At 39.0% G+C, this 25,185-nt stretch overlaps 1 long non-coding RNA gene across 2 annotated transcripts in view; it reads right to left on the bottom strand.

The window, feature by feature from the left end:
- Positions 1-7,364: 7,364 nt before the first annotated feature.
- Positions 7,365-25,185, bottom strand: part of LOC107198440 — a 38,960-nt gene continuing 21,139 nt past the window's right edge. For both annotated transcript variants that reach the window (XR_004495487.1, XR_004495488.1), the window contains 3 exons: positions 17,252-17,725; positions 15,870-15,903; positions 7,365-11,280 (listed from right to left, as the gene is read on the bottom strand). This is a non-coding gene — a long non-coding RNA (uncharacterized LOC107198440). The remainder of the gene's footprint in view (positions 11,281-15,869; positions 15,904-17,251; positions 17,726-25,185) is intronic.

Below are 25,185 nucleotides of genomic sequence, written 5' to 3'. Positions count from 1 at the left end.
AAGTTTGTTATAAATAAGCAATGTGGAATGAATTTTTAGGCGCATATAGCCAGTCCACCATCTTTTACTAGATAGATTTTGGCCTGATTCTCCTGTATGACATCTTGTAACTGTGCCACAGACTTTCTCTCTGCCTAGCAAATTTCCCTGCCACTCCCAACCATGCTTCCAGATAAAGGACGAGATGCAAGGCACATGCTGAGCTGTGCACTGGCAGTCAGACCGCTGCACGACTGGCAAAACATGGATGGCACTCTCCCTACTAAAGTGATACGTGATGTTTCATTTACATTTGCCAGCTGGCTAATAGTAGCCAAATGTTTGTTGCAAAGAGTGAGTGAGAGAGAAAAATAGCCATATCCTTTGGCACACAGAATAATAATAATCCTCCTCCAGAACAGGCTGGCAGTGCTCGAGCCAGAGCCATCTTTCCGACTCTGAGACACTATTAGATTCTCCACCCTTCTCTTCTAAATTCTGCAGCAGATTGTTTGGGCTGGAGAGAGATGGAGACAAGAGGTCCCATCTGGTACCAGTTCCTTATTTCTTTGTAGCTCTATAATAGCTCCAGGTCTTTTCACAGTTCATTCAGGAGAAAAGGGTAAGTGCTGAGTGAGGGGAAGTGGTGGTCCCAGGGATTCTACAGGCTAGTCATATTTTTATTTTCCTCTGTATTTCCTTTTATCCCTTCCCCTCCAGACTGACAGGAGTTAACAAGCATCTGCTCTCCTGCATTTGCAGCTCTATGGTGCAGACCTGTCAATAATTTCCACACTTGCTGAGATTATTTTATGGGCAAGACATTATACAGGGCTAGGCAGAGCTAGTGTGAAAAATAACTTTTAAATTGCTTTTTTTCCACACCCCCCTCTATGACTATGTGTCTTGTTTTTTTCATAGGAGCTAGAACAAAACTTCATTCTTCTTTTTCTAAGCATGCCTTTCCCAAAAATTTGTCTTCACAGAGGACCAACTGCATGCCTCCAACACCTTAATTCCAGACACAGATTCAGCCAAATCACAGTCAATTTGTCAGGCTTTGTTGGATGAGAGTAGTTTTTGTTCTGTAGGTCTGTGCTCCAATACCACGTTTCACCCCCACAGAAGGCAGAGGTGATGAAGTAGACTTGTAAGATGCCCATACAAATACTCATAGGCTTCTTCGTGTCTCTCTGCTCAAACACTGACGTCCAGTGTGTGATTCCAGGGCCTCTGTAACACTGAATCCTGCCACTGCAATTTGACAAGAAATGTTGGTGGAGTAAAAAACCCTTCCTGAGGAAAGCTCTGGTTCAGAGAGTGAGATGTGAGCTTGTAGGCTCTGCTGGGAAGGCAAAAGCCAAACATTATCTCAGATTTCTGCCTCAGCTTTCACAAACAAATTTGCAGACCCTGCTAGATGCTAGTTTCTAGGCTCAACGCTCTTGTTTTTCATTATTTTTCTCATTTCAATGAACAGAGAGTGTCTTACTATTCAGAGGAAGATGCTAGGCACAGACAGGGAATTAGCAGGATGGAATGGTAGATTACTTCTTCTACTTGAAATGTGGAATTTCACCTATAGCCCCCTCTTCAGACCAAAGAGCAATAAGGGAAAAAAGCCTGGACTGTCCCTCAGGCTGTTTCTTGGGGATTTTTCCTCCTTTAAAATGCTTGGGGGGTGGGGTGGGGAATGGTCAGAACCCATTTAATGCAGCAGTATTTAATTACAGCAAGGCATAGCTTCAGTCTGATTTCTTTGTCAGTTATTATTGTGCACTAATTATTCATGGAGGTCCTGAGATTAATCCTTAGATACATTTAATTAGATACATCTAATACTTAGAAACATTTAAATTAAAGGATGAGAGGCTGACAGCATATTTCATGACAAGGAAATCTAAAACTTTAACCTTCTCTCACAACTCTATTCTTGAAAAGTTGAAGTTTAATTATTTATGAGCTCTATGACAAATATTTTGGAAGAGCAATCCATTGTTTCAGGAAGGAAGGAAACAGAAAAAAAATAAACACAATTATGTTACAATTCAAGGAACTAATCTGAAGTATTCTGACTAAAACTGAGTGTCCTAAGGAGTTATAGGATTGGAAAGGACTTGAAATTGTGTACCACAATGGAAGATCAAAGTCCAAAAACGCACTGAAACAATTTTTTTTTTTAACCTGAGTTGGCAAAAGTTTCCATTGGACCACAGAAATTTCCCCTTAACCCCATGTTCAACTGTATGTATGACTGCCTGAAAGAGGGAACACAATGACAACCCAAAATTCAGATTTTCACGTCCATGCTTGCTTTTATAGCCTTTATATTTTTGACTCTAAAAGGTCTGAATAAAAAAAAATAGAAATACCTTTATTGTAGTCTTAATTGACAGCATGCAAGTCATGACTCCTTACCAAAACTTGGAGGGTGGTGGGAGAAACAATAAATCCATTCACAGCTAGATTCACAGCTAGATTTGCCCTGTTGATACACTGATTTCCTTGTGATTTTGTGCTGATATTTAGTTCTGAACTTAAATGTCAATTAAACAATCACTGACTATCCAGCGTTCTATTTTGATTATTAAATTGAAATATATTGTGCATACTAATAAACTAGAAATGTAAATACCAGGCAAATGGTAAGAGAAAGTGGAGGTAAGAAGTGAATGAAACTACATTTGTCTCCCAAGGCAATTTGTCTCTGATTTGTAGGCTCTTTTCCAATATGCCTAATATTCTATAGTAGATATCCCATCTAATATATCTGAGAATATTTCTGAAATGAGGTCAGTTATAGATTATTGAGTCTGCTGTAATGCTGTAACCCACTGAGACAAAGCATTGCTGGGAAGTAATAAGAGCTGGAGGCACCTGGCTTTTGCAAGGAATGGAGGAAAAAGACAACTTCTGCTGCTATCTGATTTAAATTGACCACTCAAAAGCAAGGTTTTGCATGTGATATTCTGGGAGGAAGTGTGAAAGAGCTCTTAGCGGAGCAAAGGAGAAAAGCAAGTACAAATGATTCTCATTCTCAAAGAGAGTGAATGTCTTCTAACTGCATGATAAATACATTTACAAGAAATTATTTGAAATAATTTCCTTATATCTGAATAATTGTTTTCTACAAATATCTACCAGATCAGATAAAATTACACTGAGATATTTCACTCCAAATAAAACTTTATAGTAAGAAGCTTGTTGGAGAAAATACTTATTTTGATCCACCTGAATTCATATATTCCACCTTGTTGCCCCCTAAAACTGAAGCAGAAAAATTATTCTTTCTTTTTCAAAAACATACTTTTTATTGAAAGAGGTATGTTTGTACAAATTGAGATAAAATACTGATATCAAAACAAATGGTTAAAACTGAGTTCTTTGATGTATCTGTAGGAAATTTTCAAAACCTATTCAGATCAAAATAAACATTTGTTCAGCTACAGAAATTTGTTACCATGGAGCTGATCTTTTTAATATTTCCTATCTACAGTCCTTCTTTTTTTATCCCCCCCACTGCTCATTCTCTCTCTGGAAAGTACACACTGAAACATCCAGAAATGTGAAGTGTGCCAAAGTAGGTTAAATTGCAGAAAAGGACTCTCACAATGAGGAGTGTGAGGCAGGAGTACAGTTGTCTGAAATGCTCCTAATTGCTCAGCAGATAGAGGAGGGCTGTATTGCAATGTACATAAACACATTTTATCTCTAGCACATCTGGTCTCTTCTTGCCTCTAGCCTCTGTCAGGAAGATTTGCTAACCGTATCCTATGGGAAAAGTCATATGAGTTTGACTTAGCTCCAGCTCTGACAACTGGGATTCCCTGCAGTCACAACTCCTGCCACTCAAGTCCAGCACTCAGTCTGCCCTAAGGAGACATTCACATCTTGCAGAAGCATGAAAATTGCTGACTGATTAAGTTCAAACCTTAAAGGGTACCCAGAGAGCCAGTTAGCAATTCAAAGTGGGTGGTAAAGCATATATAAAAGGCAGGTGCAGTAATCCTATTATTTCACATGGATGACTGAAGGTAGAAAGGAAAAGTATGTCTCCAGCAATGGGGAGCAAACACCTCCAAATCTTAATTATTTTTTTTCTAGACAATGTCTTATTTAGATCCTTGTTTAGAATGGCTATTAATAACATTGTGCTGGTGAAACACCATGGAAAAATGTTGGACTAAGCTAGTACTTAAGGTTGTCACTCTGTGTAATGATGAGCTGACAATTGAAAGTTAAAGAAAATCTAACATTAGCATTTTACTTTAGGTGGAATCTATTTCACTCTAGGAAAGGTCCATGAAGTTTCCAGAGAGGTAACGTCAGCCTTTCTATTAATATCTCTCTCTTTCTCTAAAATACCCAACATTTTGCTCCAGTGCAGTGGTCACCAGGAGCTCTCTAAGATGCAGTTAGTTCATAGGCTTAATATTTTCCAATTTTTTCTTTTTCTTTTTTTTTTTTTTTTTTGGTAAAGCATATCTTTTAATCCTTTTCAAGTAATCAGGTAACTGCATGCATCTTTTCAAGACCCAACAAGGTTAGGGTGTGCTGTTGAGCTTTTTTAAGCCTCTAACAGGAGTGTGCTCAGAATTTTGCCACAGCTATAACCAGGCACTTCTATTAACTGTGTGTTTAAAACCCTTATTTGTATAACACATAGGTTTTCAGATCTTTCGAGAGTTCTGTTGTGGAACATCAGTCCTTAAGTGACTCTACAGCAATGTCTGGTGTAGCTGTTAGGATCATTAGGATTTCAAATACATTTCCAAATTAAAGCAAGAAAAAGATTTAAATAGAAAAAAACTTCTTGGCCTAATTAAGAAGAGGGAACTAGATTTAACAATGAACAATTTATTGGCAGTTAATACAGCTCATACATGGTAGCCAGGAGCTAGAAAATTTATCATTAAAAAGAATCTCCATTACATATAAAATCCCTTCTCTCTTGATACAGTTAGCAACTGCACTTCACAATTACCATTTTTATAAGCCTGACTCACTGGCAAATGAAGCTGTATTTCACACAGTAGCAGCAAAGCTTGTAGGTGCTGTGAATATTTAAATATGCAGGATTCAAGTTCTTTGTCATGAGATTTCTCTTCAGTCAATGACCCTTCACAATTGTCACTTTGATTTTCAAAGCTTCATAGCCCAGTCTCTAGTAAACTGGAAAACTCCTTAAAATGCTTCTGGTTAATACAGTCAATAAAGTACATGGTAGGAAAATGCTTTGTAGGTAATATGCCCCAGATATTTCAGCATTGTCCTGCACAAGAGGCAAACTTCTGTTCTCATGATCAAAGTGGCCACCTCCACCAAGCCAGTGGGAATAGTGCTTGTGTCACTCAGCACGGTTTATGACAGGAATTAATTTAGCTTCATGTTTTACCTTTGGGATTCAGAAGTAGAGGAATTTGTGCTACACACATTGGTTGCTAAGATGTGCAGATGTACCAATGTCACTGAGTCCACACCTGTGAAGCTGCCTGTGGCCAACCATGCAGAACCAGACCTGAGCCTTTCTTTTTGGCAAATAGGAGCTCTGAATATATGACCTTCTACAGCATTGTTTCTTCAGGCACTGTAGGTAAGGGAGAAGGTAATTCCAGTCTGAAATAGGGTAACCTATTCATAGCAAAGCTGAAAGCAGCAACTTTGTCCTATTTGGACTTTTGGAGGCAATGCAGAAGATAACAGCATAATCAATCTATCAGCTTGGTGAGTAGAGGCATTCTTCTCCACTTACAGGGAACAGAAGGTGGACTACCTCAAAGGAAACTGCATTTCCTGAAAAAGACATCAACTCGTTATGGACATTGCTGCAGCACTTGAAGGAAATTTGAGGTACCTCAAAGATCACTTCAGCTGGAAAGCCCTGATGATCAGGACATGCAAGACCAGTTTTTTGGCTGCTTCTCTGATTCTTTTTCCCCTACTTCTTCCAAGAAGATCTTTGAGGTCTGTAAGTGCAAATGTGCAATGTCACTGCCAGCATTACTACTGGATGGTGGGAGGGATACAAAATTAAACAGTATGAAGTCTGGGGTCAGACCTAGGAGTGAATGGCTTGACTAATTTTTAAAGAGAAGGGTTCAAAATTTGAGGAAAGCTTTTATTTAAAATCTCTCCTGATAGCCAGCTTCTTTCTTGCTCAAAGACTGCGTCATGGGGTAGCTTTACCTTTAAGGCAGCTGAGGAAAGAGGGGAAGTTGAAGGTGCTGATGGCTGATGGGAGTTCTTCCTCCTGACCAATTACCAGTCATTTCCAAGAATTGACAGCAGATCTGACCATTAAAAAGTGAATTCAACTTGTAAACACCCCCTTAAGAAGTACAGACAGTGTTCTCTCGCTCTCTTTCGCTTCCGGCTCTTGGCAAGGTAACTAAAGCTCTGTGTCGGCCTCTCCCCCCCCCCCTCCAGGCCGACAAGGCCGCGGGGGGGGGGGGGGGGGGGGGAGAAGCAGCGTTGGTCAGCGAGCTTGGTTTGTAGTTGTTGCTGCTAGACTGAAACCTGATACTATGAACTCTTGTAGCTTTTTAAGCCTCTAATTCTTTTACTACCTTGAGTAAACATACAGATTACTCCTTCACTCAGAACGACAGAGAGAGAGAGAGACAATTAACATAGAGAAAACATCATAGAACCACCAATGCAACAGTGAGGAAAAGAGTTAAGTTTTAAATAAGAGAGAGAGAATAAGAAGATGCTTAATAGCTGAAATATCTTTTTGTTAAAGCTATGGAGATGGACAATAATCATATAAGAGACTCCTTTAATTCATGATAAGAGTATTGGGAGGAATAGAGTATTCAAAGTGTGGGTTTTGAGCAAAAGAGAAAGTGCTTGAGACTGTGGGTTGCTGGAATCAAGTAGAGTGAAGATTTTGAAGCCTTGGGGGCAAAGAGAAACTGTTTTCCAGGAGAGCTCACAGAAACAGATGAAGAGGACTTCTGCCTTTGAATAACTCATCCTTAAAAATGAAATCCCAAGACTTTAGTCACCCATGCACACCTCGGAGAGATGTGAGATGGGAGGAGAAGATCTAATGACAGATTTCCGGGCAGCTGGCATTAGAGAAATAGAAAACTATGACAAAAATAGTTTTCTCGTGAGGAACTCCATAGATTGGCAGAAAGAGACTTCTGTTTCTCTATAAAGACTGATGAAAAGACTCTAACAAAAATTAAGACTGTTTTTAGCCACCAAAGTTCTAAAGTTATTTGTCTCTATGTTATCATGTCATGTGTACAAAGAAATGGTCAAAAATGTAAAAGAAGGGGTTTTCTGGAAATTTACTCTAGTGTTCTTATTCTTGTAGTTTGTTAATAAACTGTCTTTATTCCTTTTATGTTTTAAGCCTGTTTTGCTCTTGTTTTAATCCATATCTCACAACAAGAAATAAGTGATTTCTTTAGTTACTGGTTTAAAACCACCACAGACTGCAGTCTAGCAAATTGAGCAAGGGTATTCTGGCGCCATTGTTGACCGATGAGAACATTTGCAGAACTACATCAGAAAGACCTACAGAAGGTGGAAAGAAAGTCCCATACATGCAGAACCAGACAGATAAAGACAGTTTTTTTCATAACATTTAATGGAAAGAGGGAAACACACTTCCAAAGTACAGGTTTTTGGTCCCCAACCAGATGGAAAGTCATTGATGCCATGATGTCTGTCTTTGTGGAAATCTTCAGATTTGGAGTACCTGCCCTGACACCTGTTTTTTACACAGTACAAGATGAAGATGAGAAAGGCAGAAGCTCTTTTGGCCACCAGAGTCCACTGGACACCTCATCAACTAGCACATTCTTCTTAAGTTGTATGAATTCACGTTAGCAACTCTACAAAGAAACTGTTCAACTGACAGTCTCCTTCACAGAGACACATCTTTGACCTGCAGTCCTGTGACCTGAGTGTGGTGAGGGACACCTCATCACCTGTCACATCGTCAGTACAAAATATAGAGTTCTGGGAGAAAAGTTAAGGTATTCAGGCTCCTAAGCTTCTGAAATGTCACCTTTCTATCAGCTGTTTGGTATTTATAAGGCGTTTTGCAAGACTAAATTGTATTTTAAACACATTTTCCATCATTATATTTCATTGAAGGGAAAAATGTTCTTCAAATTAAAAAAATACCATTTTTCTTCATTAAGTCTTATCTTAAAAAAAATTAGTATCTGCCAAAAGGCTGCAAGATTGTTTTCAAACAGTAACAATCCTAACTTTCTCTGTTATACAGTATTGGCAGAATACATATTTAAAGTTCTGAGATAATCAGAGATAATTAATCTAGTCAAGGCAATAATGAACAGCTGCATCGATCTGCACACAGATGACTGGTGCAACAAATGAGGTGAACATGGGTCAGCCAGTAAAACAGCCTCTGGGAGCAGCAGCCCATATAAATTCAGATCTTGAGAGACTATCTGAGTCTAGATTTTCAAACAGACTGCATCTTCCCCTTCCCTCTAAATTTAAAGACCTCATTCTTTTAATATATAATTTTTATAATAATTTATGAAAATGAAGAGCAATGTGGAATGCAATCAATCATTCATACTTCTGAATGGGAGCCCAAAAATAGCAATGCTGTTCTGCAACTTTGTCAAGAACTGCTGCTGACATCACGATCGTCCTGCCTTAGTGGTGAACTCTTTGCCTCATCAGGAACTAAAATAAATTTTTACTTCACAAAAGCTTTATATTTAATTGTGCTTTGCAGCCATTTGAAGGAAGGTAGGGAGAAAATATGATTTTTAAAATTATCACAAACCTGTGTTCATTCTTTCATTTGATCCAGTTCAACATTGACTTTATGGCAATGGAACAAGAAAAAATATTTATAAACAAAGTAATAGAAAAAAATAAATGCAAAGAAGTTCAGGATTTCCTGTCAAAAATGAGAGGTAGAGTTTCAAAAATAAAAATTATTTCAGCATCTTCTTGACCTAGAGGTACTGTTCATGAGAAGTCCAGCATGTTTCATTCTGTCATGCCTAGATTGAGATATATTCCATTGTGAATTCAAAAAAGGTCTAAGGAAAATTACTACATGTTAAAATATTTAACATTAAAGCAAAATGTCCATGAGGGTAGCCAACAAATTAAAATTTCACTTAAAAAAAAGAGAAAATCTAATTTTTGTTTTGACTCTTTCTTGAGTTTTTCCCTAGTTCTGTATCAGTCAGACATTAATTATTTACCCAGTTTCCCAGATAACTGTGCAACACAGATGCTTTATTCTTTATGTTTCCCAGCACAAGGAAAAGGATGCCATAATGAAACCCTGCATGAATACAACTTACATGAAGGGTAGTGAATTGTATGTCCCTATCAGCTGTGAGACAAGAACATGCTGGCCAGCATCGAGTATGTAAGAAAGCCCAGGGCATTTCCTGATCCCAAATGTCCAGGAGAGGTATAATTTATAGACAGCTTGAACAAGGGTGGATTTGAAGCACTATTGATGAGAATTTAGTTCAAGCAAGAGGTATCAACTATTCAGAATGAATGCAAGGACCCAGTCCCAAAATAAAACTGTATTTTTCAGCAATAGTGTTCTCTCCTTTAATGTGTTCTGTGAGTCTGAAGCTAATAAAGATTTTTCACTGGCAGGAAGATGTTTGGAATCAGGCCCTGAATGTCAGTGTAGAAGTTAAATTCTGATTCAGTTCAAGAAAAAACAGTCTGCACGAAAAATATTGCACTCCCATATCGAGAAACACTTTAATCCTTTCACAGTTTGTTTGGACTCACGCCATTTCATTTCACTTAAGAAAATCTACCATTGGATAGGTGTTACTCAAATAGACAGAAGTTTATTTTTTGTTTTCCTGCATATTACTATTGATCCTTTCCATTCACAATTTTCAAATACTTTTAGATGAGTAAATTACTTCCAACAGTTTAAATTTTCCTGGTGTTTCCTCTATTCTGCAGATATTTGGCAGATCAATTTTTCATACGATCAGTGTCTTGCCCTAACAGATTTCCAACTCTATATATTAAGTTAGTGAATGCCAAAAAAGAAACATTCACAAAACTGCTTTGTCAATGATCTCTTTTTCTGGAGCTTGCTGGAATGAAGATGTGATACAAACTTGCAGTCAAGCCCCATCAAAGTAAGTAAATGTAAATGCTTTTGATGAATGGCTTGATGATGTAACTGCAAAGCATTTGTCATAATTTTCAGACAAGTCCTACAGGAAAAGAAGACTTGTCTCCTTAGGAAAAAAGAAAATAAAGGTATTCTAACAAAAAAAACCCAAAACAAAACAAAACAAAACATCCCAACTTATTAGCTAACTAGAACTTTAAATATCAAGCCCAGGTACATAAATGGAGTTAGCAGAAAATTTGTCATTAGGTATACTGATTTTCCTATAAAATTTTACAGTTTCCAGAGCCTTCATCAGAGACTAGTTAACTAAATATATCTGGAATCAAGACAAGAGTGAAGAAGTAAACAGTTGTATTATAGCAGGATCACTGGTAAATTATAGAATGAAAAACAGAATATATTTTGCCAAATTTTGACATGAAATTATCTATTTCTTATCATCTTCTGAAGGACTAAAATAATCCTCGGACTAACTGTAACTTCTATAAAATCTGCACAGTAAGGACTCCTCCTAAATTGGAAATACACATAATGATTTGGAGGCAAAAATGTATATTCAGTATATTTTTAAAAAGTAGCCTGAAAAATCTTTGCCACCAAGCAAAACAATTGATTCTGGGATCATTATGAATTGCCGGCTGTGGTTTCTTCCCTAGCACTATCATCAGACATGTGGCACACATGTGACTTGCTGATCTTAGAGAAAATACATTTTGCAACATTCTACAAGGAGAGAAAACTAGACTGTGAGATGGGAAAAGCCACGAAGTGGGTAATAGTGCATGGGGTTTGACTATTTGCCCTCTGAAGAGAGTTCTGTTGGAAACACAGAGATACTGAAGCTGTCATATCTGACTGAGCATCTGGTCTGTTTCCTTCATTCTCTTTGTGAAAGTCTGGAAATGTAAGATGCTGAGGCAATAAAACCTCTCATTCTACCAGCTTCTGTATAGGAAAAGCTGAAATCTTTCAGCATGAATGAGAGTAATGAGCAGATCAAAGGGTGATCTGTTAAGAACAGGATGAAAATACAAGACATGCATCACACACGCGAAGTCTCTGTGTGTAAACTTTCACTGTACTTCACTGTCATGGGCTGGCCTGCTGCATAACATGGATTCCAAGGAAAACTTTTGATGTGAATAATTTCTCTCAGACTTGTACACAGTGGCCATCTGCCAAAAAAGAAAAAAAAAAGAAAAAAAGAAAAAAGGAATTATATTCATTTATGCACATGCATCAAGAATATGCAAAGCTCAAACTTGGCAATCACTCACTGCTGATTTCACCCAAATTTTAGACCGTAAATGCAGAGAGAGTTGTGCATTCCTTGTTAACTGTAAATTACTGTTTTCAGCTAATGCTTTTTGGACAGTGCCTTGCACAGTAAATAGCCAGGATGAAACAGCTATCTGCCTGAGCACTGTCACAATGAAGAGAAAAGTAAGCAGCTCTGGCTTTCAGACAGGAGCTGTGGAATTTACAAGAATGATGCATCCTGCCACTCAGTTTTACCCTCAAACTTTTCAGCAGCAGCTCCTGGTCAGTGGAATGAAAGACTGAATGTAAAAGGATCATTATGTCTTATTCTGCAGCTAAAAAGAGGTAAGTCAGCAAAGCAAGCCCAGTGCAGAAAATGAATGTGAATTTTGTAAAGGACATGTGTCAAAACCTGGTCTACTTTTGAAAGAAGAGCTCAAACTAACTGGCACTTGAAAATTTCAGGAGATCATTTCTTGTGCCGGCCACCAGCAATCAGTTTCTGTATGGAAGCCATTCTACTCTGACACAGTATTTAAGTGTGAGAGCCAGGCATTAAGTCACTGCCAGTAGGGATGTCAGTGTTTCTCTACGAACAGAACCAAGAGATCATGACTCCCGACTCTTGGTGAGAAATGTATTCTTTCCACAAGCAGAAATATCTCAGGTACCATGGACATGCAATTCCAGGCTGTCCTTTATATATTTACAAAATCACAGGGAAAACAACATAATTAATTATACTATCTTTTTATGTTTATTGCCTGCTTGTTAACCTATGCCTGAGCTAACAAGACTGATATATAAGGAATCTCATTTCATGAGTGACTAGCTGTTAGGTTCATTTGCTCTTTCTTGGGAGTGTCACTGAGCTGCATTACAACTTCATTCAGCTCTCCCTTCCAGTCTGCTGCAGCAGCTGCAAAAAACTAGCTTCTCGTGCTTTCCGAATACCAACCTTGGATTACAGACACTTTCACTTTTTTTCTGCATATCTTGGGGTTTTTTCACATTATGTCAATTTCAACAGTGAAAAACAGTATATACTTTGGTTTGGATGCTGTAGACATTCGACATGTTCAGGTGATGACTGCATGAGATCATATGAATTATTCATACAACTCAGTAAGCTGTCCAATGGAGACCTAACACAGTTTTGACTTTTCAGCCCAATCTGGTGATGTTGCATCTTCACTCTGCTTCTCTGAGTTACTACACATTGTGCATTAGAAAAATGAAAAAAAAAAATATGCAGCTAATTTCTGAACTAGCCAATCTCTCAGTTTTCTGTCTGATCCTCTAAAGCCTTGCTGTTTCAGTCTTTTTAGAGTTATCAATAAAAATGTGAAATAATCCTAGCTCTGACACTACCATCTGCATCTGCTTCCACCAGAACAAAAACTTCTCTAGAAATCAATGAAGCACACACAGAGGGACTAATTAAACCCGTGTCATTTCCTTTGAAACTGTCACACTGCATTTCTTATCTTGTGTTCATTCAACCCCAGTGGTGGTGCAGCAGTTTTAGGAGGGTTGTACTTAAGCAGTAATATGGGGCAGCATGACAGTCATGATGAGATCACCTGATACACTGAATTGCTGGATTGAAAACTGAAGACCAGGGAGACCAGTCAAGAAATTCTTGTGAGTGTATAAGAAATATTGGAGTGCCTGAACGACATTATAAATTACTCTTGTGTGTTATGGGAAGAAGTTGAAACCATAAAGAATAATGAAATCAAGCAACATAGGGCTTCTACGTTTCATATCAACATTACAACTTCATACTACAAAACAGGCCAGCCTATGCCTGGCTCTGAGCAGAGGCATGGTCCAGCTCTCCACTAGCGATGGGAAATCAGTATCTGTAGACAGGTTACAGAAAGAAGTGGCCAAGGCTTCCTCAAATATTCCTGTAGCTGCTGGTGATTCAAAGATAGCACCCTCATAACTAGCAGTCTGGATCCTAAAGCCTTTAATATACATGAACATAAGAGAAATTATATTTCTTGAGACTAAAAAACCACAAACTTCCTGCAATAATTCATATTTAATTTTACTATTTATCTAGAAAATGCACATAGAACCACATGCCACTTCTGCATTTGAGCTTTTGAGGAATATCTCCCTGCTGACTGTGCTCTGTGAGTTTACCACTACCGTATACTCACATCAGCATAACCACAATTTGTTTCTTAAGACAGTAAATGTTACAGAGCCAGAAGTAGTCACTTTTTTTTTTTTTCATTTTTTCCCCCCTTTCAGAAAGATTGTTTATTATCATACTGTGCAATATAAACCCTGAGAATGTGTCTTTTACTGTCTTCCTCCTTGTGAGAGACTGGAATGTTAATGGTTAATGACTCAAAACAGGCAGGAATTATCAAAAGCAGTGGGTACTTTGCTGAGCATGCACAAAGCAACCATGCAGGAGCAAAGGGGGTGCCCACCCACCCAAAGCTACAAGCTGGGTTTTGAGCCAGCTAAGGGGAGAGGCTGACAGGCAGATCCTGAGAGATGGGATAATGCTTTCCAGGTGGGAAAATTTCCCTCTGGAGGACATACTGGGACATTCTAGGTAGGCCAGAGGGTGGGTATTCATCCCTTCTGAGGGAGAAAAATTGGTTCAACTCGACTGACACAAGAGGCAGTTGTCATGTGTTAGAAGGGACCATGGAAAGACCACAGAGTGTGTCATGTTCCACAGTGTTCAATCGGAGAGTGAATTGCCTGTGTCAGGGAATGTACCTGGGCGTTCCCACAGAACCCGAGCGTATACTAATCCATTAAAATTTGTATTTCAGGCACTACCTCTATCCTGGACAGATCAAGACTGTGACCATCACTTTGACCAACATCTTGTCGCTGGGTCCACAGGTGGTGATATTTTTCTACTCTTACCCTTTCTATATTCCTTTCTTTCCTGCTTATACATTTTCTTAAATGTTATTTTTTGCTTTCATATTGTTGCATTTCTAACCAAAATGGCTACATTTTAAAATTTTCCAAGTACCTTACATATGAATGTTCTAAAGTGTGCAAGTAAGAGTTTGTTACTGCCCCTCGTGAGAATGTTATTTCTCTCACACACTGCCCAGAGTGAAGCAACCAACCTTCCCTTAAACTCGCTGAGCAGATGTGGACATAACCAATTTCTGTAACATCAGAAAAGGTCTGATGTTGGTGGCTATTCTTTCATCTGTGTCGTGTGCCTCTTAGGACAACCTGCTTCTATTCATTGCTGTGCTTTAGATAACATGTTTTACAGTTTTAACCCTGAGCTTTACAGGGATCTAGTATACAACACCAAAGAGTCCTATTATAGCATCAGAAGGTCATGAATTTAAATATATTAAATACCATCTACAAACTGCTCTCACCTGCTTTGAATGCTCTGAGGATACCATAAAGAGTAATCAGTAAATTACTTAACCATGTTCAAAAATCGAATATGACAAATATATGTACCATATACTAAGAACTCAGAAACTTAGTTCTGTGAATTTTATTGTGATAGCCAGAACCTATGAAATCAGTTTTAAAGATACAACCTAAGATATTGAATGCCTAGGATTAAAAAACCTGAGAATTTCTATTTTTGAATACTTAATCAAGTTGCTTTATCATTTTTGCCTCAGTTTCCTGCTGTATAAAGTGAACTTATAATTTTTTGTGTATACAGGGACATCCTGAAAGCAGTAGAGCAGAACTGTTTGAAGTTCTGAGTATCACTGTGCTTTCAGTAAAGTTGATGACCAATTCCAATGTGAACATACTGCTGAGGATATTTGCACATTCAGCTATGGAAAATAGAAACTAGTTTTGAAATCCTTATAAGGAGAAAATAATATCTCTGCAATTGTGCAGCCATCTCACCCTAGGGTTGGTTGCTACAGATCACTTGCATAGTACAGAATCCCACTGCAAAGAGCCATTTGCCAGCATACTTAGTGTGCATTGGTAAGAACAGTAATAATACCATATTCAAGGTATTTTACGTCCCTATCCATAGGAAACTATGGAGTCCAACTGGCTATCACCACTTTGCAACAGCTCAAATGTATCTGGCTAAATTTGACAAAGAGAGACTCAATAATGTCATTAAAACAAACAAGCCTACTACAGTATAAGCTGGTTAATAACCAATAATAATTGTTATTGTGAAATTGGTCTCTGTTTACATTAAATGAATGCAAGATCTATGCAGATCTCAGGGTAACACCTCGATTACATAGGTGGAGACAAAGTAATGCAAGAATTGTTAACGCCCTGTTCTTTTAATGAGAATGCAGTGGAATATTGAAATCCTTTTGGTGTCTTCTTCTAATTCTGGTGGCAAAAATACAGTTTATTGGCTGAATTCCAAATACATGTAAGTTAGGAAACTGTAGACATTATGTGTAACTGGTCTTGATTTCAGCACAGGATAAAGAATTCATGTACTTATTTTTAGTTTTGCCATATTAAAAAAGTAATAACACTTCTCAATATGGACAGCAAATACCTGTGTTGTTGAGGACTCCTGCATCAGGATCTAGCTGCATAAAGAAGACAGAGTTTGATGAAATTACAATTTTAGATCTATTTGACACAGCTTCAAAAGGCCAAACACTGAGTGAGCTATTAGCTTTCTAGAGCAGAGTTCTATCTTCAGAAGAATTAAAATAATTTCCAATATTAATTCTGTTAAAAATGAAAAAATATGTACAGAAAGACAATAATGACTCCCTATAATTACTGTGATGATTATGCTCTAGGTAAGAATTCAACCACTGCTTTTAGACCTGTCATAGACAGTAATTTTTACAAAGCAGGGTCAAACCACCTGCTATTTCAGAGGTGTTACAGGGTACAAAACAAAGGACAGAAAATTCTGGGTCATGTAAAAATTCTAAGTTTAAATATATCTGCTGGAGAAGTTTATTTTCTTTATTTACATCTTACTTCTGGTATCATAAGAAACTGGGAAGCTGGAAAGGACTCCAGCCTCTGAAACATCACATTCCTGAGACAACTGAACAATATCATGTGTGGTTTGCCCTTCACTGAGGGCTGTGGTGTGTGCACAGGACCATGGGGGAAGCAGGGTTGAAGTTAAGAAAGAATGGAAAATTTTCTTAACTCTGTAGGGCTTAATGTGGATGAGCCACAAGGCATAGTCAGTTCCAAGAGATGTTGTTAAAAGCCAAAAGTTCTCATCACCCCCCAGGAAAACTCCCAGGATTCCATCTTTTCAAGTCAATTGTAGGTTGTTCCACTTTTCGTTGATTTAAGTATAAATATGTATGAGCTCCTACTCCTTATCATATAAATGAATCAACGTCCTGAGGAGTACAGAGCTTCCCTCTTTTCATTTTTGTTACTTTATTTGTTTTAATTGCTGTATATCTATTATCTGACTTCAAATGCATATAATAATAATAGAAGGAAAGCATGAAGTATTGAGCCACTGCCACTCAAACAAAAGATATATCTTCTCTCCCAGGTTAAAAACATTTACCTTGAATATTTTATAACACATCTCTCTGTTTTATCAAATGACTTTTTCATAATTCCTTTCAAACAAAATCAATTTCTAATCACTGATGTTGCCTGGTAGCTGGCTCCAGGTCTGAGAAGCCTTGGAATGCTGACATCCTTTTCTCTGTTTTCAACTCAGACAGTAGCAGCTCTTTAAAAATACCTTGCTCCTAAAACGAATATATGTATACAGCCCTGATCGGTATAGTCCTTATTTTACTTCAAAGTTGCTGAAGCCACTCAGAGCCCTTATATTGGTAATTTCATTATTAAGGTGGGGAAAAAAACACCTCAGCAAATAAAGCACCAACACATATGCATTTCTTTCCATGGGAAAATGTGAGATTTTCCATTTAAAAGCATTACCTGGGAAGTGAAGACTGAAATATTCCAATTTCATCTACCCTTGTCAGGTACCATTCAGACACAAGTCTGAGTACTACAGGTTCACATCCTCTTGATAAAATGTTTCTCGACACTTTCTATTGTTTCCTTTGCTTCAGAGGCACTTCAATAACAAACAGTAGTTCTGGTTCTCAGATATTTGGAGGGACTGGAACAAATATTCAGAGTCCCCTGGGCATCCTATGCACATTTGTTTTACTGTTAATAACACGTTCCCCATAACTTTAGATGCCCCACACTGAAAGTAAGAACTTTGTCTGCATCTTCATGGAACACATAAATATTGTGCCTCCACAAAATATCAGCAGTGGAGAAGATTAACATGCAGGGAGGATTAACATGCAGCACGAGAAGCAAACACTGTTGAAGAAAGACTCCAGCAGGTCCCCTTCACTCACAACGCTCCTGAGAGTCACAAACCCACAGCTTATACATCTGCAAAGGCAGAAAGAAAAAAAAATAAATCCAGTCTCACTTTTTTGTTCTCCAGTAATATTGACATTTTAATTCCAAAATTTTTTGAGGTACTTATCCACTGCAAAGGGGAAAAATAAAAAGGGAACAGGAAAACCATCAGAGTCTCCAGCTTGCTGCCGGCCATCCTTGGCTGGAGTCCTGGAGCTTCACTGGGAGCTGGTGCATGTGCTCTGTGCAGAGCACAGCAGCCACTGCTACATAGGGCAACAGCTGGGCTACAATATCCACCTCTCATTGTAGTAACACTTCATTAAAAAACACAGAAAGCGCTCAAAATATTTCCATGCCTCACAGCCTATATCTGGTAAACTGATTAGAAAATTAAATTATCTGTTTTCTTCAGGTTTTCTGGATTAAATCTACATCATAAAGTATGCACGAACTACTTGAGTGACATTCAAATCCCAAATTTGACTCATGAAATGTAATTAAGTGTCACAGTTATGAGCAGTGATAATGCTGTATGTTACAGCCTGCATTTGAACAGATAGGAAATAAAAAGAAAAATGTGGTTTGTGTCTTCATTATTTTAAGATATGTACAGCATCAGATTACACATCAGGCAGTGATGGAAACTGTGTGAGGGTACAAAATACTTATTGCAGCTTCACTCCATGGTGGAAAGGATGACCCCTAATGAAGTGCAACTTGATTCACCACCAGCTGAAACTACAGGGTTAAGTATCAATTCAGTGATATTTCATCATGACTCAAATCCTATCCTGAATTTGTAGAACTTTCTGTGGACAGGGCCTCAATTTGTCATTTTAGAAATGTTTCTAAGAGCCATTTAAGATGTCATCTTTCAACACTCTAAATGAACTCATTCACATGAAAAACAGTTTAGAAGAACTTTTGAAAATCTTTGATTTGCTGTTTCAGTGAATTAATGTACAAACCCAAAGTGCATCCTCAACTAATAGTCAAGGGCTAAAGAAAACAATTATGATAGGGACAGATATCTTGAAATTAATAAATCAGCAGTGACTTCAATGTGCCGTTCAGCTTATCAAGCAGACTGTCAGTGATCTTTCTGATATGGATACAAAAATATTTCCTTGGTTATTGCTCAGATCTTTACATAAGAGATGTGGCATTTTATCAGGGAATAATGATGTACATACAAAAAGGTTGGAAATAATTGCAGATTTAAAAACTACACTCTCCCATTTCTAGCAAAATTAGCTTGTGAGGCTCGTGTTACTCTGTCACTGTTTGTCTTGAGGGTTAGTAGTAAAGTAATTCCTGTGCAAATTCAGCCTGGCGGTTTGCATCAAGCAGTGCAAGACAGATGACTACTAAGCTCAGAGTCCTTTTCCTCACACACCAGATCTGGAAAATCACTGAAATTTCATTCTGGAAAATCACTGCAATTTCCGTGTCTCCAAAGAAAATTGTTTAATTGTCCACATTCCAGTCAGTGATATAGAACTGACTTACTCTTACACTAATTGTACCATAGATTATAGATTATATTAGAATTATATATAGATCAAAACAGAGTGCCTACAACCCCTATTTTTCTTCCCAATTGTTATACAAGATTTGAAGAGGAAAACAGCAAAAAGAAATTTTGCAGCTGATTCCCTGGACCCATCTAGTCTCACAATGAATAGAAGAAACCAAATCTGATCACATCCCAGAAGTATGTGATGGGAATGAAGGGAAATGGGTGCAGATATCCCCACACAGTTGTGGTGCTCTTCAGGGTAAAGGCACCTCCCAAACTTGTGTCTTGGTTTGGCACAGCCTGATGTTTCGATAGCGGTGGGTGAGGGACACAGGGGCAGTTCCTGTGAGAAAGTTCTAGAATCTCCACTCTGTCCAACAGCACCAATCTCTGATGGCTCTGAAGATGGACATGCTGCTTGTCCAATTAGACAGGCTGGTATATATTTATATATTGGTAATATATTTAAGAAAAAAATTCAAACAGCACAGGGGCATTTTTATCTGAGGGGAGGCGAGGCACCACTTCTGGGGCCATCCCAGAACAGCCCACTGTGATGCGCTGCTGCAGCTGCCACCATGTCAGTGCAGCCCACTGAAAGCCTTGCCTGCCTGGCCACCACTAGCCAGCCAAGCCACAGGCAGAAGGGCAAGTGCAGCAGTGGCTTCCCCTTCCAAGTGCCCTGCATGAGGAGAGGCATTGAATAGCACCAGCACCGCAGCAGCCACCACAGCCCATGGAAATGGAGCCGCCTGGCTGGCAACAAAAACATGGTGAACAACCCATGGAACTTAGAGGAGATTGACCTTTCAGCACTGAGGGATCTTGAAATAATCAGAGAATGGAGTGAGGACATGTGAGGGAGACAGCATGGTGGCACCAAGGTCAGTGGAGGAGGAGAGGGAGGAAGGCTCCAAGCATCAGAGCTGAGATTCCTCTGCAGGCTGTGGTGAGGATTATGGTGAAACAAACTGGCCCCCTCTAATGCATGAAGTCCATGAGGGATGCAGAGATCCACTCTCAGCCCATGGGAAAAGTGCTTGTGCCAGAGTGGGCTGGAGAAAGCTGTGATCTAGTGTGGGGGCCCAGATAGAAAAAGAGCATCTTCTTTGAGAAATTGAGAGAAAAGGCCCTTACTTCTAAACTAGAGCAGCCTATCCTTAGAAGACTGCACCCCATGGACAAGTCAGCCATGGCACAACAGCTTTGGGAAGACTGTTTGCCCGTGGGAGGGACTCCACAGCATAGCGAAGACTCCTCTGCCTGAGTAAACAGAAGATCTTGAGTGATTATCTGACCAAAACCCCCACGCCCTGTCTCGTTGCACCATCAATGGGAAAGAGAGAGGAGCTGCGGCGAAGTGTTTTAAAGGCTTATTATACTTCTCCTTATCCTACTCTAATTCTGACCTTGCTCCTTTAAATTTGAACCTATTTTGCCCTTGGAGTGTTTTTCCCCCAAATCTTATCTCAACTCATGAGTCCTTAATCAATTTTTTTCCTCTATCCTCTGGCCAACTATAGCAGAAGAGAGTGAGTGAAAGACTGGGTGCTTGGGGTTTTGATGCTGCACTGCACCGGTGCTGCTGCTGGCTCTATGGTGGTCTTTGCACTTCAGTGCAGGCGAACACCAGGAGTGGGGAATCACTGGGGAGTTGGCTTTTCCCTCAGTGAAACCTCCAGAGTCTTGGGCCACCCCAAGCTCTGTGGGTGCAAAGGCAAGAAAGGCAAATCAGGAGCAAAGGCAAGAAAGTAGAGGAGTCTCTCTTGAATTGATGTTCCCAACAATGGTTTTAACAGGTTGGGGAAAAAACAGGGATCCATGCTGAAAGCAGTCAGGCCCAAGAGATCCTCCAACACTACTGTACATGGAGTTAAGTACGGCCCAATCTCCAGGGGAGGGTACAAACTGTAGACCAATGGGGAATCTTGAGGGGATGAGTAAGGGGAGGGGATCAAAAATTCAGGACCAATAGTAATACACAGAGGGAAGGAACAAGATACACTAATCAGTGGGGCCTCGAGGAACAAATGATTGACACAGAAGGGTCTGGAAGAAGGGCTGGGGTTTAACAATGATGGACAGGGAGTAGGGGCAGGGCTAAGGTGGCTGGCAGGGAACATTCAAGAAAAATAGGAGGGGTTTACATAACTAACATCTGGGGCCAAACCAATACAATCAATAGGGGGAAACAAGAACATACCAACAAGCTTTAACAAACCTTTAACAAAGTTAAAGAAATAAACTACAACAGCCTTTGGCCAGTGTCAAACCATGACAACTTGGAACTGTATCTCCCCACTGGACAACCTGTTTCTCCTGATAGTCTGAACCCCATGAGGACTGTTGGGTACTTTCCTGATATCTTTAATTAAAAAAGTATACATCACTATAGCAAGTCTTTGCACAACAACTTATTTTTAAGTACCACAAACCCTTTGACTGGGACACACTGGGACTGATTCCAGTCTGACACAGAGAAGTCAAATGCTATCAAGGTGTCACAAGGTTAAATGAGGGCAGGATGGATCCAATACCCTACATTTTATTTATGGTGTATCTGTGTTGCATACAAATTGGCACAAGTATGATGAAATATGAGCATCTCAGCATCCTTCAGTGCCAAATGCAGACACGATGCAACATAGTCATTTTCTCAATTCAACATAACATACAATATGCCACTCTCCAACAAGCTACAGCAACTGAAATGTGCTTCAGGCCAATGGAAAATATCCCTAAAAATAGCTAAGCTGTTTCTGGCAAAAGGAGAAGTATTCAAAATTTCCTTGAAAATGTTCCTACCTGGATTTGCTGGAAATGCAACATGATCGTTCAGTGACAGGAAGTTCACAAGTAAAGAGTTGTCCCCACAGTACTACCCTGCTTTTCCAAAAGCACAGTAAATATGGCTTGTAGCAGCCCTTTAAAGTACTGTACATGAAAGCTACTCTCTAAACTGCTTAAATACTCCATTGTGAAGCACTGTATTAGTGGCTTTCTGCTATTCAAGCAACTTCAGATTGTAATGTATTATAATAGTGCTATTCTCACAGAGATCATTTTATAAATACAACACAAAAGAATGTCACATGAGAATCTTTTAAATCATATCAAGGAAAATAAACACCCACTGCAGAGGGACTTGCTTATTTTGCTAAGACATTTTATAGTGTATTAGCATAAAAAAGCCTTCTTCTGTCTTTCAGATTCACCCACATCAATGCTTAAGAACATTTGATGTGTTACAAATACAAATTATTTTGGCAGCATGATTATTTATTAATGCATATTTGCAAATTTTCTATGCCTCTATTCAGCCCTGACATACAGCCTGTGTAAATTACAGCATCTTCATAATTGAAAGCAGAGGGAGAGGTGATTCTTCTACTTCACATACATGTCACTGGCACACAGGTATGGGTTACTATTTACAAAGTATGTTCTGCCAGGTCTTAGCTTCCCAGAAGTTCATGGAGGTCCTGTAGAGGCAAATCCAGGAGCTGTCTAGTTTTCCTGAAGGATCTGCTTAGAAGCAGAGCATTGGTCATGTCAACCCTCCCTGGAAACCGTGTTATCTGGTATGGGACAGTCTTATCCCACATCCTTCCTTCCTTTTTTTGCAAATATCCTTGCTGTCATTCTCCACAGGGCTGTTCTCTCCATTACATAGTCAACCACCTTCACCACAGAGATATGCCCAGGACTTCCCCAGAATCCAGCAGAAGTAGAGAAACTACAACCTAGATTGCCAATATTTTAAACAGTCCCCTTTATCTATTGAGACATTCTTGTCCTCATCCTCCTTGGGGCCACTAACCCCCCCATCCTTTTCTTCAATACAGAGCCATCCTGTCATGAAAGCTTCTGCAGGCTTTTTGGTAGATCCCTGGGTGGAACAAGGTCCCCTTGCAAAGATCCTTTCATGAACAGGACTCATAGGTACAGCCAGGATGGATGAGAAGAACTACAAATTACTGCAAAACTCCTCAATTTTCAGTCACAGCTCAGATAGCTTCACTGCAGAATGTAAAAACCTTACACAAGATTAAGGATAAAAATTTCCATTTTTATATTTTTAGCCTATATTTTATTTTCCAGGATGCAGTTGGCTTGAACTGGAGCCACAACGAGTGTGACACTCAAAACACAAAAAGGAATTACAAAATGTGACAATTCTTAGAATGTGTTGCTTGTTGTATAACAAATTCCCAGTGTTGTAGATTAAATGAGAGGGAACAGGAGCCATAACGTGGGGATTATATAGAATTTCACATTGTGCTGTGGCAAAATGATAATGCCTGCCTTGTTCTAGTCAGTAAATAGAAAAGATATTTTGCACGAGCGTAACACATAGCTTAGCTGTTTGGAAAATACAGGCATATGTAAATCAAAGATTTTTCCTGCGCAATTAGTGAAAGCTAATAACAAAAAATTTGAGATACTCATGCCCCTTATCTGCTCTGCAGAACTTAAGGCAGAGCTACTGGAACAAGTCCTTGTAATTTCTTCAGCACTTTTCTACTTGGTGTCCCTCCAGATAGCTCATCCTAAAGAATCTACCTGAACACCATGGACACACACAATTCACTATCTTCATTATTAGCACTTTTTTTTCTTTTGTGCTAGTTCCTTAAAGCTATACCTTGATCAAGTTCCTATGAGTGTCTTATAGTTAAAAGTCTGTTAAAAAGAAAGCAGATCAACAGGTGGTAATCACACTTTTTCCTGTTACAGACCCAGACATTTCCATTTAACAAACAAGCATAGGTAGGTAGGAAAGCTGAAATCAAAGGGAAAGCAACCAGATATATTTAGCTTTAACTTTTTGGATTTTTTACTGGAATTCACTTTTAATCACATCCTGAAGTCAGGCAATAGCTTAAAACCTAAAAGAGGTGTTGAACCCAAACTTTGCCATGAAGACCTCCAAACTTTTCCATGTTTGTTTACACAGGGACAAATTCATCTCCCATCTGACTCTAAGCAGATGCCCTTTAGTTTCCTGTTTAAGTCTTCAGAGCCTAAATTGTCCTTGGAGTCTAAATTGATTGAATCAAACAACTTACGCTAATTTTTTTATTAAATTGTCGTGTACATTTTCTGTTGTCTCAGACTGCAAACACTTTAGTGCTGAGGTGTTCTTTTTCTCATTAACCATTATTTTGAATCAAATAATTCTCTAACTTTGTGAGTAAGTGCATTAAAAACAAACATAATATATGTTACTGATTGCCAAAAGTACCTGAATCCTCTGTCTTACACCAGCAATACAGAATGGAGAACAATAAACAGCTGTTCAATTGCAGAAAGCAAGTCTACAAAAGTAATAGCTGAATGGCAGCTGAATAGACAGGGAGCAAATTAGCAGAACTCCATGTGAAGGAAATCACATAGGAAAAAACAAAGTTCTGAAATTTTTTTCTTTTACTTTCTTTTTGTCCTCAAGTCAAGGAAAAATCATGCTGATGTGAAATGAGGTGGAAGTCCAATTCCCTTTTCCCCATGTTTATACAATCAACAACAAAAGTTTGATTTACCTCTCTTTTTTTTAATAAATTTTTCATTAGGTGGCATACATGTGCATTTTCTTCAAGAGACTGACTTTCCCCTCCCTCTTTAAAGGCAATCCCTGTGGAGGAAATTCCTTGGGCAGAAATACATGGCTTCTTGTTGAATGTCAGAGGACAGTATGAGCAACTTGGAGTAGGTCTGACCTGTGGTCAGGCTGTTGATGGACTGTCTGGGATGAAACTGGCCACCCATCTAGTTTTGGATCCAGGTAGTAGTTTTGTGGGTGCCTCACTACCCTTGCAATTTTTAGGATTTGATTCATTTCCACTGACCTCCTACTGTGATTATCTCTGCAGTTAAAAGGCAGCTCTGCCTCACATGTGCAGCATGCAGTGATAGGAGAGCAAGTGGGGAAGGGGAAGGGGAAGGGGAAGGCGAAAGGGAAGGGGAAGGG

Source organism: Parus major, chromosome Z (assembly GCF_001522545.3).
Source record: "Parus major isolate Abel chromosome Z, Parus_major1.1, whole genome shotgun sequence".
In the NCBI taxonomy this organism is placed as follows: domain Eukaryota; kingdom Metazoa; phylum Chordata; class Aves; order Passeriformes; family Paridae; genus Parus; species Parus major.
The sequence above is the reverse complement of the archived record's forward strand: the minus strand, read 5'-3'. Positions and strand labels throughout refer to the sequence as shown.